This window comes from Oryctolagus cuniculus, chromosome 18 (assembly GCF_051225735.1).
Source record: "Oryctolagus cuniculus isolate XC-2025 breed Fujian yellow rabbit chromosome 18, ASM5122573v1, whole genome shotgun sequence".
NCBI lineage: Eukaryota > Metazoa > Chordata > Mammalia > Lagomorpha > Leporidae > Oryctolagus > Oryctolagus cuniculus.
In genome coordinates this window covers 5,172,026-5,186,947 of record NC_142884.1, presented here as the reverse complement: position 1 = coordinate 5,186,947, position 14,922 = coordinate 5,172,026, and the positions used below count along the sequence as shown (strand labels likewise).

At 48.0% G+C, this 14,922-nt stretch overlaps 1 protein-coding gene across 3 annotated transcripts in view; it reads left to right on the top strand.

Moving 5' to 3' along the window:
* ORYCUNV1R1668 (vomeronasal 1 receptor oryCunV1R1668) overlaps positions 1–14,922 on the top strand; it is a 48,476-nt gene that overhangs the window by 32,917 nt on the left and 637 nt on the right. The gene's annotated exons all lie outside the window — the stretch shown is intronic.

The window sequence follows — 14,922 nt, the reverse complement described above, 5'->3', positions numbered from 1 at the left end:
ATGTATTTTATCCATGCAAAATTTAAATAACTTATCCAGAGGAGGGATAAACTTATACACTATTGAAACAAAACCTGCAAGTCACATGAGGCTCTCTCTCAATGTATTCATGAAACACTAAGGAAATTTGCATGAATGTTCACCTGGACAGGACTGCACAGCAACCAAGAAAATAAATACACAGGGGCAGGCACTGTGCCATAGCAGGTGGAGCCGCCGCTTGCACTGCCGGCATCCCATGTGAGTGCCAGTTCAAGTCCCAGCTGCTCCACTTGCTATCCAGCTCTCTGTTGTGGCCTGGGAGGGCAGTGGAGGATGGCCCAAGTACTTGGGGCCCTGCACCTTTGTGGGAGACCCGGAGGAAGTTCCTGGCTCCTGGCTTCAGATCGGCCCAGCTCCGGCCATTGTGGCCATTTGGGGAGTGAAGCAGCGGGTGGAGAACCTGTCTCAGTCTCTCTCTCTCTTTTTCTCTCTCCACCTCTGCCTCTCTGAAACCTTGCCTTTCAGAAAAATAAATAAGTATTTAAAAAAAGGAAAATAAATGCACAACTAATGACAAAATAGAGCAATATGTATACAGGCAAACATGATTTTATTGACTATAGACACATGGCTGAGTTGTATTTTGATCTCACCTCACATTGTCTGAAAGTATGCAGTGCTTAAAACTATCATCAAAATCTTAACGTACAGGTAAAAATCCACGGGCCAGCTCGGTGGTGCAGCGGGTTGAAGCCCTGGCCTGAAGTGCCAGCATCCCATATGGGAGCCAGCTCTAGTCCTGGCTGCTCCTCTTCCAATTCAGCTCTCTGCTATAGCCTGGGAAAGCAGTAGAAGATGGCCCAAGTCCTTGAGAACCTACACCTCTGTGGGAGACCAAGAAGAAGATCCTAGCTCCTGGCTACATATCGGCCCAGCTCTGGCAATTGTGTCTTCTGGGGAGTGAACTAATGGATAGAATACCTCTCTCTCTGTCTCTGCCTCTCTCTCTAACTCTGTCTTTCAATAAATAAAAAAAATCTTTTAAAATCCATACAAATAACTTACTGATGTAAGGGAATCTACCCTGACAACAACAAAACTCCCACAAATAGAGGATTTCAAAGTACGACATAAATGTTGATTCACAAAATCAGGCAAGAGCCCCCATGTACAATTAAGAAAGAATTCCTCTAGATGGCTCCAGTTCTTCGCTGTGACAGAGCACCTGTGAAGACCAGGCAGGGGAGTCACTGGCCTGAGAAAATGCATTCCCATTCAAAAGCAGCTCTGATGAGAAAAGTGTAATGAAACAGAATTCAGACAATACAGAGAAATGTCATTAGATGATTTACAGTTTTTAAAGATTTATTATTTGCTTATGTGAAAGCTGGATTACAGAGGCAGAGAGAGAGAAAGAGAGAGATTTCCATCTCTGGTTCATTCCCCAAATTCCTGCAATGGCTGGAACTGGGTTGATGGGAAGCCAGGAGCCTGGAGCTTTTTCCAGGTTTCCCAGGGGGTTACAAGGGCCCAAGTACTGGAGCCATCTTCTACTGCTTTCCCAGACCATAGCAGAGAGCTGGCTTAGAAATGGAGCAGCAGGACTCGAACTCGTGCCCATATCTCATGCCAGCACTACAGGCCAGGACTTTAACCCTACACCACAGCACCGGACCCTAGATAATTAACAGTCACTGTCTTTACAAAGAGGTCTTGTAAAAAGGCACACTGACTTCCTCAGGCCCCCTGAAGCAGGCAAGAGCAGACCCACTCTGGTGAAGGGGGACCCATGCCCTCTCACTGAGAACATTCTGGAAGGTGGCTGGAGGGAGGAGCTGCCTAGGCTGATGGAAGAGTGTGATAACCACAGGGAAGGAGCTGTCCCTCTGCAACAGCAGGAACAATGGACCAGGCTTCACACGCCAGAGCCTGGCAAACCACATTCCCAGGTCTGGCTTCTTGACCTTTGCACCCTCACTCCCACTGCCTGGGGGCCTGGCTTATGTCTCCTCTGTCTTCACCTTTGTTCCAGGTAGGTGACCAGGTCTCCCTTAGGGACTGCAAGGCTGTTTAGGAACAAAAGAAACTCCACTCTCCCTGGGGGTCTCCCACACTGGAGAGAAGGGAACCAGAGATTCTAGGGTCTTCTTCCCTGGGTGCTGCTGCTGCCAAGACCCCTCAGAGCACTAAGAAGCCCGCCCAGCATGCATTGCCAGGCTCCACACGGAACTGCATCCAAATGGGAATCAGAGCATGGAGACTGCACTCTCACATGTGGGCCATGACCCTTCATGCCAGGGAACTTCTAAAATGATCCCCAGTGTGGAAGGAGGGAGTCTCAGTGCCCCCAAAAGGGGGAAGGTTAAAATAAAATGCCTGGGGCAGCCATTTGGCCTATCATTTAAGCTGCCAGCCTCCCACGAGTCCCTGGAGCTGGCTCCTAGCTCTGGCTTCTGACTGCAGCTTCCTATTAATGCAGCCCATGGTGACAGCTCAAGAAATTGAGTTCTGGGGCCAGCATCATGGCTAAGTGAGTTAAGCTGCCACCTGCCATACCGGCATCCCATATGGGTGCTGCTTCATGGCCTAGCTGCTCCACTTCCAATCCTGCTCCCTGCTAATACACCTGGGAAAGCAGCAGAGAATGGCTCAAGTACTTGGAACCCTACAACCATGTGGGAGACCTGGAAGAAGCTCCTGGCTCCTGGCTTCGGCCCCAGCCATTAACAGCTATCTGGGGAGTGAACCAGGACATGAAAGATGTGTCTCTGCCTCTGTTTCCACCTCTCTCTCTAACTCTGCCTTTCAAATAGATAAAGTAAATCTTTCTTTAAGATTCATTTATTTAATTGAAAGTCAGAATTACAGAGAGAAAAAGAGGAGGCAGAGAGAGAGGTCTTCCATCTGCTGGTTAACTCCCTAGATGGCCACAACAGCCCGAGCTGCACTGATCCTGAGACAGGAGCCAAGAGCTTCTTCCAGGTCTCCTACTCAGGTGCAGGGGCCCAAGGACTTCAACCAGCTTCTACAGCTTTCCCAGGCCATAGCAGAGAGCTGGATCTGAAGTGGAGCAGCCAGGACTTAAACCCACACACATAGGGGATGTTGGCACTAAAGGTGTCGGCTTTACCCCCTACACCACAGAACCAGTGCCGATGAAATGAATCTTTAAACACATTTTGCTTTTCTACACCAAGAATCCCTCCATTTTTCTTCAAAACAGAGGCCTGAGACCCAGTCATGAAAAGCAGAGGCTTCCACAAAACACTGTGTAAGCAGATGGAATGCTAGGGGTTAGGAATTCGGGGAGGGAAGGCAGGGTCCTGTGGTGCTCCAGCACCACGTCCCTGTACAAAGCCCTCTGAGCAGGGTCCAGGCAGACCAGCGCCTCCCACAGAGACCTGTGGCTCTGAACATAAATGTCCCTGAAATTCAAAGCATCATCATAGCAGACTAAACAGCCGTGCAGAGAGTTCTTGACTCTAGATGCAGTGGGAGAGGCAGGGATGGGCACTGACATAGCTGAGTGACTCAGTCAGGTACTCATGGTTATGACATGGGGTTGACATAAGTCCACAGAACCAGGGCAGATACTAGCGTTTAATAGACAGCAACTGCAAGAGTAGATGGATCCGTGATGTGTGTGTAGCACACAGGGGAACAAGAGGCTCCTTGCTTTCATGGATGGAAAGATCATGAAGACTTATAAGGGTCCGTCTCAGATTTTAGGAATTTAACATTTAGTTGTATCAAAATGAAGGCGCTGTTAACATGCAGATGCTGATGCAAGGAGATCGGGGGTGGACGCTGAGTGTCTGCACTTCTGACCAGCAAGCATAAAAGGGCTTCTTGCCCCACGTGTGACCCATTCCCTCCTCCCCCACCCCATTTCTTCCCTTTAGCTGAGACCCTTGGTGCCAAACCAGACCATTCTAGACTCCTTGCAATGCAACTGGCAAACAGATAAGCTGCACGGGGCAGCTTGTGAAACAGATGAGAGGGAAGTTCCCAGAGGCTTCAAAGAGCCCCTGCTCTCCCACCAGCTGCCTTCCACCTCTCCCCATCCCACCCAGGATTGGCAAATTCCCTCCGAAACCAGATAACAGCTCAGCTCTAGATGCACAGTCTCTTCCGAGATTTGCTTCAATAGAGCAACTTGTCTATGCTGAGCTCGCTCTCTGTGTCCTTTTTCCATCTCCTTTCTGAGGTTAGGAAAGGCCAGACCCCCGAACTATTCCAAACCCAACTGAGCACACCTCTGAAGACGATGTCTCAGGTCCAGGGCCACACATTATAATATAAGAAAGTAGGACTGAGGGAGGTCCCAGACAAGATCAGCACACCTGAAAAGAATGCTTTATTGCTATGTAAGAGCCAGCATTCAGAATAATATGCCATCCACACATTTCACTTCTTAGTTTCCAATCATGAGAGAAAACGTGTACACACACACACTTGCTATCTAGAAATAGTATGTGCTTGTATGATGCTTGCATAATGGGAGAATAAGGCCAAATTTTAAATTTAGGTGTGCTCATTGAACTCTCTTTTATACTTAGTGTATTATTTGAAATATTTTAAAATCAGGGCCGGTGCTATGGCATCCTGGGTAAAGCCGCCACCTACAGTGGCATCAGTTCCAGTCCACATGGAAAACCTGGAAGAAGCTCCTGGTTCCTGGCTTTGGATCGGCTCAACTCTGGCTGTTGTGGCCATTTGGGGAGTGAACCAGGGGATTAAAGATCTCTCTCTCTCTCTCTCTCTTTCTGTAACTCTGCCTTTCAAATAAATAAATTAACAAAAGATAAAAAGACAAGAAAATTGTGGGTTTGGAATTAAAAAAAAAATGCTATGGAATCTATAATCTCTGATGGAAAGCAGGAATCACAGCAGCAATGGTTTGGATGTCCGTGTTGTAGATGCCCTCCTACCAGATTTTCATTATTAATGCACACAAGGGAAGACAACAGCGAGGAGAGCGAGAACACTGTCATCTGCATTTATGAGCCTATCTTAGCAGGCATTCAGTGAAATCAAGCCAGCAGTGCTCTGATCTAGGATTTATAGAAGAGAAACATCCAGGCCAATGCACAGAGCAAACCCTGAAAGAATGTTCGAAGGAGTTCCATACCTGAGAAGAATGATAGAGGCAAGTTAGGAAGGCAGCCCACAAAGCTGATCAAATAACTTTCACCTTTGATGAGCACACACATAAAAACAACATGTACTTACTCACATCCAAATGATGCAGAATAGTTTCCTGTCAATACAACTAGGACATTGTTTTTCCAAATGTATTTCCTTCACCATACTTTCTAGAAAAACATTTTGTAAAATTTGTATTAGGAGCCGGCGCCGGGGCATAGTAGGTTAACCCTCTGCCTGTGGTGCTGGCATCCCATATGGGAGCTGATTCGAGTCCCAGCTGCTCCACATCAGTCTAGCTCCCCGCTAATATGTCTGGGAAAGCAGTGGAAGATGGCCAAGTGCTTGGGCCCCTGCATCCACATGGAGACCTGAATGGAGCTCCTGGCCTCTGGCTTTAGACCGGTCTTTTGGGAAGTGAACCAGCAGATGGAAGATCTTTCTCTCTGTCTCTTCCTCTCCCTATAACCATAACTCCAAAATAAATCTTTTTGAAAATTGTATTGCTACTAAAAATATACATTTAAGAGACAATGTAACACTGCAATGCAGGTTTACAGTGTGCAGGGGTCAAATAAGGTAACCTACATTTCCCTCTCTGTTGTTCCTGCAGTCATCCCACTGTGCTGCCCACTAAGAGCTCACTCCTGCCACCTGCAATTTGGTCCCTATCATCAAAGCTCTCTCAGCATTTTTAACTGTGTGAAAAGGACAGATTCCAGAGGATGATTTGGGGTTCTTTACAACACTCCGTGGAGACAAACACGCATGATAGAAAATCAGAGCTATTGCCTCCAAGTTTGATGTATTCTCTTCCATTTATCATTGTCTTCCATTTATCATCTGTGCCTGTGTTATATCTTACAATATAAAGACACCTGGGCACACCCTGATTAACTGGTTCTTGTTTCTTGTTTTCAAAATAGCAGGATGAGGAGCTCACCTGTGACCAGAGCACAGTGAAATGCAAACCCGAGCAAGAGGTCACAGTGTTTCAGCCCCTCCCAACTGTGGCAGCTGATAGGCAGCAAAGATGAGAGCCTTCATCCCCCAAGGCAAGCTATGAGCAAAGAGAACCTAAAAAGGCACAACTCGCACTATAGGTTGTGATATATGCACATCACTAAGTCAGTCACCCCAAGATATGCTTTCATTGTATGCAGAAAAATGTCCCTCTTGGAGGAAGCGGGCAGAGTCCTAGACCAGGTGACTGAAGCTAATGTCAGCTGTCCCAGCACAAATCAGTGGCAGGTGCTGATGCACATCCCCTTGCTGTGATACTGTGGACCAAAAGCTGGTAAAGCTTAATCTGAGTCGAATCGTGGAAGATGTAGGTTCTATACAAGCTTTGAAACACATCTTCTCCCAGGTTCTGTAGTCTCAAAATTTATTTTTAAGATGTAATTATTTGAAAGAGTTACACAGAGAGAGAAGGAGAGGCAGAGAGAGACAGAGAGAGGTCTTCCATCTACTGTTTCACTCCCCATTGGCCAGAATGGCTGGAGCTGGGCCAATCTGAAGCCAGGAGTCAAGAGCTTCTTCCAGGTCTCCCACATCTCCCACATGGGTGCAGGGGCCTAAGGTCTTGGGCCATCTTCTACAGTTTTCCCAGGCCATAGCAGAGAGCTGGATCAGAAGTGGAGCAGCCGGGACTCGAACTGGCATCCCTATGGGATGCAGGCACTGCAGGCAGTGGCTTTACCCACTATGCCACAGCAATGGACCCTTGAACAGAGAATATTGAGTCTGTCTGTAGCATCCCAGGGAGCAGGTCTCTTCTGATTCCCTTACAGAGTTTCTGAGTTATCCTTGGTGAGGAATCCCATCTTGTTCCAGTGTGCATTTCTGCACAGATCTGTGGAGCCCACAGATGGAGCCTGAACACTACACAATCATCATCTACACTGATATCCAGGACCTGACCTCAGCCCTGATAGGAGTCAGGTATCCCCGCTTTCCCATGGTCATCCATCAGGAAGGGACCATTTTCAACATCACAGGTCATCAACTCATGGTGAGAATGTTCATGGAAAAGAGAAAAGAGAAAAGAAAAGAAAGGAAAGGAAAAGAAAAGAGAAATGAAAAGAAAGAGAAAAAGTCAGGAGGAAGAGAAGGTTCTGGAATATAGGAGAGAAGTATTTGAAAGAGCTCACCTGACGGTCACAGAAGAAAAGGGAAAACTCGTCCTTTGAAGTGCACTCAGAAGGCAGGAATGTGAGAAGTCATGTTTACAATGGCAAAATGTGAAGCCTTTGAGGAAGAAAAGAGGGCGCAGCCTCTGACCTGGGCCACAGGGACCTGACATGTGGCCCTTTCTTCTGTCTCCAGTTCTCTCTGCCAAGATGCCCTCCAGCTGTCCCACTGCCTTTAATGGTGTCAGCACACCCACAGGCAAAAGGATTCTGAAGGGGAACAAAGGCCACCCTCCCCTGTGCCTTGGCGCTGTAGAAATTCAGGAACAGGTGCTCCTACACCGAGAACAAAATTGTAGTTCCTCCTCTCTTGCCTGCAGGTGCTGGCCACTACCACAAACAGTGTCTGCCCCCACAGTGGGAATCTGGGCAGTGCTGACCCATTCCCAGCCCCATAGGGGGGGCAGCTCAGTGCCCCAGGGAACCCTCATGCGTGACCCTGAGTAGGACCCAGGCACTACATGAAGACAGCACCAAGGCTCCCAGCCAGGTCAGTGCAGTAGAGGCTGTGGGAGAAGCCGCGGGTGAGCGCTTCTCTCAGACCTGGCCCTGTGATCCCGCTGGGCAGTCTTGGTCCAGAACCACTTGGCTAATGGCTGCCTCTCAAGCCTCGCCTGCACACAAGTGCTGCGGGCCCTGTTCTAGGAAGTTGGGATCCTGCAGGCTTGGCGGGGCCCTGTCAGTGCCCACGTGGGGTCGCCTACGCCCATTACCAGCAGCACTAAGCTAGAGAAAGCAGGAGCGACACACCCGAGCCCCTGAGACCCAACTCTCTTCACACACACACACACACACACACACACACACACACAGATTCTTTTCAAGCATTTTCTTTGTGTTTTCCATACTTTGTGAAACATTTTAAAAATGCGACTAACTGTAATGCTGGATATTTCTGGGGCCCAGTGAGACTTTTCAATACCTTACCATGTACTTGGATCACATCAGGAAACCCACGCTCCTGTCCCTCTGCCACTGCTCTATGGTGGAGTCTTGGATGGCTTCTCTTCTATCTGTGTAGGTGCCTGTGACCTGAACTCACGGCCACGCTCTAGGTAGCACTAGGTCTTGAGGGCTTCTCTCTGTGATTTTAAAACTCTGATAGCCATCCTGAAAGCTGCATTATTGCTGACCCAGTCACAGTTACAGGACACAGAAGGCGGCAGCAGTGTCTGAATCAGCCTGCCACTGGAAGGCAGCGTGTGCACGTGCACAAACACAGTGCTTGCTGAGTGCATATGTGTACTCACAAGTGTGAGAGCGCCGTGCTGGGAACCACACATCCCTAACATGAGGTATGCTCACAACACCTGGGAGTTGGGAACTGACTGTCCCATAATTCCCATGGAGCTGCAGGTGGTGAGACCAGCCCTGCAACTTCTGTTCTCAATTTCCAGTTTAAAAAATAAAAAGTGGGTGGGAGGGATACAGAGAGGCCTTTCCTTGTTGTGTTTGTATTCACTTTTTTGCATCTGGTAGAGCAAGTGGCAGATCTTAAGTGCTAGGGAACAGGGTGCTGGTAGGAATGGCTCTGGAAGCACAGATATTTAATGAGAAAGAGAATTAACACACCAAGCTGTGGGCATTAATGAGATTGCCTCTTCCATCCATGAACAAGGGATGTCCTTCATCAATGTCTGTGTGTCTGGAACTCGGTTTCCAGACAAGCAGATCTGGATTCTGACAGCCAGAGAACAATCCAGAATCATTTCTAGATTTATCCCTCCTTTACTCCTGGGGGTGGTGATGTACACAACAGCCACTGGCCCATGACGGCAGTAGGGCCACAAAAGGTATCTGCCTTCATATCCTTGGTGGCAGTGGGACACACTCAGAGACTCTGCCCATTCACATCTGCAGCCACAAACAGCCACAAGCAGCGGCATCTAACCATGGCCCCCAGTTGCTTATAAGGGCTTACACGGACAAACGTGGCTCACTGCCAAGCAGTATCAAAGCAGAGTTGTGGGCAACTAGCCAATCAGGTGGGCCTGTTGGTTACCATGACACCAGTTGCCATAGAGGCACAGAGACATGAGAGCACAGATATGGCAGAAAGGTGTGTGGAACCCATTGAGCTCCACCCTCAGCCTCCTCTTCTCAACAATGTGTTACAGTTTTTATTGCACAGATCTTTTTCTAAAAAACATTTATTTATTTAATTGAAAGGCAATGACAGAGAGGCAGAGAGAGAGAGAGGTCTTCCATCTACTGCTTCACTCCCAAATGAGTACAACAGCCAGAGCTGTGCCAATCTGAAGCCAGGATCCAGGAGTTTCTTCCAGGTCTCCCACATGGGTGCAGGGGCCCAGGGCCTGGACCATCTTCTACTGCTTTCCCAGGCCATAGCAGAGAGCTGCATCGGAAATGGCGCAGCCGGGACTCACTCAAACTGGCGCCCATATGGGATGCCAGCACTGCAGGTGTGGACTTTACCTGTTATGCCATGGGTAGACATCTTTCACTTCATTAATTTTAGTATTCAAATAAATAAATTGTTTTTAAAAATAGTTTTCGGTGGATCACCTCATCTGAAAACGGTGACAGTTTGACTTCTTCCTTCCCTGTTGGAATGCCATTTCTTTCTCTTAATTGCTAGAACTTCAAGAAGTGTTGAATATAAGCAGTAAATGTGGGCATCCTTGTCTTGTTACAGATCTTAGAAAACTTAGTTTTTCCTCATTCAGTATGATGTTAGCGGTTGCCTTATTAGATAAGGCCTTCTTTATGTTGAAGTATATTCCTTCTATACTTATTTGTTCAGGGTTATCAGGAAGCAGTGGTACATTTTATCAGATGTCTTTTCTGCACCTATTGAGATGTTCCTATAATTTGTGTCCTTCTGGGTGACTGTTGATGTCATGTATCAGGTTCATGGATGTTGAACCGACCTTAATGGCTGAAGAGAATCCCACTTCACCATAGTGAACAATCTTCTCATGATCCTGTTGGATGTGACTTCCTAGAACTTTCTTGAGGCGTTTTGCACTATGCACATGAAGAAGAAAGATGGCCTGTAGCCTTCTACCTTTGTTGTGCTTCTGTCTGATTTTAGTATCAAGGTAATTCTGGACTCATAGAATGAGTTTGGAACAATGCCATCCTCTGCCATTTTTTGAAATAATTAAAGAATTAGTGTTAATTTCTCTTGAAGTGTTTGGTAGAGGTTATCTGGTCTGATGATAGACTTTTTCTTACTGATTCAGTCATGCCGCTCATTAGTCTAGATTTTTTTTAAAAGATTTGAAAAAATTACACAGAGAAGGAGAAGCAGAAGCAGCCTTGGGATGGAGGGGGAGGTGTCTTCCATCCGCTGGTTCACCCCCCAATTGGCTGCAATGGCCAGAACTGCGCTGATCTGAAGCCAGGAGCCTGGAGTTTCCTCCAGGTCTCCCATGACGGTGCAGGGGCCCAAGGACTTGGACCCTCTTCTACTGCTTTCCCAGGGCATAGCAGACAGCTGGATCAGAAGTGGAGCAGCTGGCACTGAACCGGTGCCCATATGGGATGCCGGTACTGCAGGTGGCGGCCTAACCCGCTAGGCCACTGCACCGGCCCCAGTATTTGATTTCTGATTCAATATTGGTAAGTTCTATGTGACTAAGAATTGGCCCATCTCTCCTAGGTTATCAAACTTGTTCCCATGTAATCGTGGACAGTTATCTGTAGCAATCCTTCTCTGAAGACCGCGAGAGGGAGAGAGAGAAGGCCTTCCGCCCGCTGGCTCACTGCCTGGGTGGCTCCCTGCCTGGAGTCTATGGGGCATCGTCTTCAGCACGGTCCGGTTTCCGAGCGGGGAGAAACCAGGGCTCGCAGCACTCGCAGCTCCCCGGCTCTGAAGTACTTTCACCCCGAGCCTACGGGAAATCAGCCGGCTCAGGAACCAGTAAGACGCCTACCGAGCAGAGAACTCGGCAGGCGGCGTCCACCATGCCCCGCAGACGAACGTTTCCCAGAGGCCCCCGGGGCTCTGTTAGGGCTGCGCGGAGTTGCATGCTGGGAAAAAGTGCGCGGATTGGGGCGTTGTGGACTCCCTTTCCCAGAGGCCTATGGGGAGTGTGCAGCGTGGCATGCTGGGAGGGTGATTCCTTCTCCCTGGTCCCACCTGATTGCCATCTGGAGTTCCCCTCTGCCGGGCTTGTGCTGTTTCCCTTAGTTTTTACCCAGTTTTCTTGGTGCACCCCAGGATCCTCTCCAGGATACATTAGTTTGCTGACAAGTCTCTTTAGATTCCTCTTGGCTTGGTAGTTCTTCAGGCTCTCCTTGTTTTCAGTGATCTTGTGACAGTTGGAGAGGTGAAATATTTTGTTGGATGACCCTCTGTAGGAATGTATCTGATATTTTTCTCGGGACCAGATTGGGTCTGCAAGGTTTGGGTGACCACAATCTGAGGTGAATTACCAAGTTTATCACAGGATACCAAGGATGCGTACTGTCATGGACTGTGACTTTTGAGATTGACTTTGATCAGCTCACTGAAGTAATATTTCTCAATCGTCTGCACTCTAAAATTGCACCTTTTTCTGCCTTTCCATGTGGTATTGTTGGGTTGGAAGTAACTGCCCCAGCTCACACTTAAGAGTTGGGAACTGCCTTCTGTCCTCCTCCTTTCTTGTGCATTTTTCTTTATTGTTGCAGTGGGGAAAAAGCCTCTGGGACATCCATGTCCCATATCATACTGCCTGGGCTGGAGTCCTGGCTCTGCTCCTGATTCCAGATTCCTACTGATTCTCACCTTGGGAAGCTCAGGTGATGCCTCGGGTAGGTGGGTCCCTGCTACACACATGGGAGACCCAGATGGAGTTCCTGACTTCAGCCTGTCCTAGCCCTAGCATTTGGGGAATGAATATTTCTCTCTGCCTTTTAAATAAGTAAATAAATATTTTTTTGTTTAAGAAATCCTTGGGGGAAGGGCACTGTGGCAGAGTGGGTAAAGCCACCACCTGTGGCACCAGCATCCCATATGGGCACCAGTTCAAGTTCTGGCTGCTCCATTTCCAATCCAGCTCCCTGCTAATGCACCTGGGAAAGCAGCGGAAGATGGCCCAAGTCCTTGGGCCCCTGCACCCATGTGGGAGACCCAGAGGAATCTCCTGGCCCAGCTCCAGCCATCGTGGCCCTTTGGGGAGGGAACCAGCTGAGGGAAGATCTCTCTTTCTGTCTCTCACTCTCTCTAACTCTGCCTTTCAAATGAATAATTTTTAAGGGAGAAAAATAAAAAGAAAACCTTGGAATGGGCATTTGGTCTGGCAGTTAAGGCACTGGCATCCCATATCAGACTATCTGGTTTCAAATCCAGCTCCATCTCCTGATTCCAGCTCCCTGTTAACACAGAACCTGGGAGGCAACAATGATGGCTCAAGTGGTTGGATCCCTGCCACCCACACGGGAGACTTTGAATTTTCAGATCCCAGCTTCAGCCTAGTGTAGTCTCAGCCAGTGCAGGCATTTGAGAAGTGAACCTGTGGTTGGGAGTACATGCATTCTCTCTCTCTCTCTCTCTCTCTCTCTCTCTCTCTTTCTTCCTGCTTCACTCCCTCACCCACCCTTGAACCAGCACCCATATGGGATGCCAGAACTGTAGGCAACAGCTTTACCTGCTACCTCACAGTGCTGGCCCCGGCAGATGAGATTTCAAAACAGCAATGTATTCAGTCTGCACCATGGTTGTTATTGGCTGCTTTCAGTCCATCTTACAAGTTAGAATCAGAAAGAAAATACAGCAGAGCAGAAAGGATTGGAAAAGTTGCAGCCTCAGGCCAGCATTTTGGCTAGAGGGTTAAGCCAGTGTCTGCAGCAAATTCTTGCCCTGCTAGTGTTTGGGCTTTCTTTGGTTTATTAAACCTTTATACTTGCCTGTTAGCTCCCTTTGGGCATGGAAATGTACACTTTGTGCCTGACCCCCACTTTATCTTGAAAGTGTGTACCTTGGAATTGTTACAGGTTCGCAACTGGAGCAGTTTGTCTTGAATCTCAATTGAGACTTTGGACTTTTGAATTAATGCTGGACTGACTTGAGACTTAGTAAATATGGGGCATGGAATGACTGTATGAGGCATGTAAGGGGAGCCAGGGGGAGAATCCTATGATTTGAATAGGATATGACTTCTGAACAAATACAGACATAACAACTGGAAACTTAATCCAATTATGGAGGTGACTTCAGTGGGATGGGAAGTCCCTGGTCCCTGAGGGGGATCATGCCCTCAGAAGACCGTTCTCCTGAGAGTATTGGTTATAAAAGCCTAGTAGAACCAAGCCTCTCTTTCCTTTGCACACCTTCTGCCATTACCAGCCTCCAACCTTACCAGGTGGCCAAACCAATAGGTCCAGCTGATACTGCACTGCAAGCCTCCTAACCCATGAGCCAAATAGACCTCCCTCTTTCATAAGAAACTTGTCTTAGGAATTTCATCATAGTAATGAAAAGTAGACTGTGGCCGGTGCTATGGTATAGCAGGTAAAGCCGCCACCTGCAGAGCCGGCATCCAAAGTGGGAGCCAATTTGATTCCCAGCTGCTCCACCTCTGATCCAGCTCTCTGCTGTGGCCTGGGAAAGCAGTAGAAGATGATCCACGTCCTTGGGCCCTTGCCCTTTTGTGGGAGACCCAGAAGAAGCCCCTGGCTCCTGGCTGCAGATTAGTGCAGTTCTGGCCATTGCGGCCACCTGGGAATTGAACCAGTGGATGGAAGACCGTCATGTCTCTCTCTCTCTCTCTGTCTCTCTCTCACTCTCTCTCTCTACCTCTTGTAACTCTGCCTTTCAAATAAATGAATAAATCTTAAAAAAAATAAAAAGCTGACTAATACACGCATCAAAGAAAATCCTGGGGGCTATTTCTCTACCAGTCTTCCCAAAACATTTGAAGAAAAACTAATACCAGCTGTCTTCCGTGTATTCCAGAAAGTGGAAGAAGGAATTATTCCCAGTGCTTTTGATGAAATTGGCATCATCCTGATACCAGAATTAAACAAGGGGAAAAAACAAACCACAAAATATTCCTGATGAACACAGATGCAAAAATCATCAACTAAATACTAGCAAATCACCCAGGCTGCCTGAGTGGCCATGGGTAGAAAGTCCATACCGTGGTACCCTGGGTCCCAAGGACGTGAGTGAAATCCAACAGCTGCTCTCAGGCCAGAGGAGCAACGTACCTTCTAGGACTGCCCTAGAACATGTCCTGAGTTTGGAAAGGATGGAGCCTCCTGCCCGGGAGACTAGAACGTGTATTGCTGGCTGCACTCACAGGGGTCCTGCCTAGGTCCCCGCTAGCAGGCTACATAAGTCTCAGTATATCTTTAGTATCAAGTCACTTCATTTCATTTTCTAAACTTAATTTTGCACTCTCTGCTACGTGAGGATCCTGCAGATGAAGCATGTGAGTGAGAGACTCCCCAAAGCAGCTCCAAGGACCCCAGCGGCTGTCACCGTGAACTTCTCGTGAACTTGATCACTTTCTCTCCCATCTAAGATCCTTACTATCTTCTAGTAGATATGGCCATGCCCAGTCGCCCTCCACCAAATTATCCCTGGATTGTAGGCTCCACAAACACTTTTAATCCATTAAGCAGTTCCTTCCATTCCCTTAATCAGTTACCG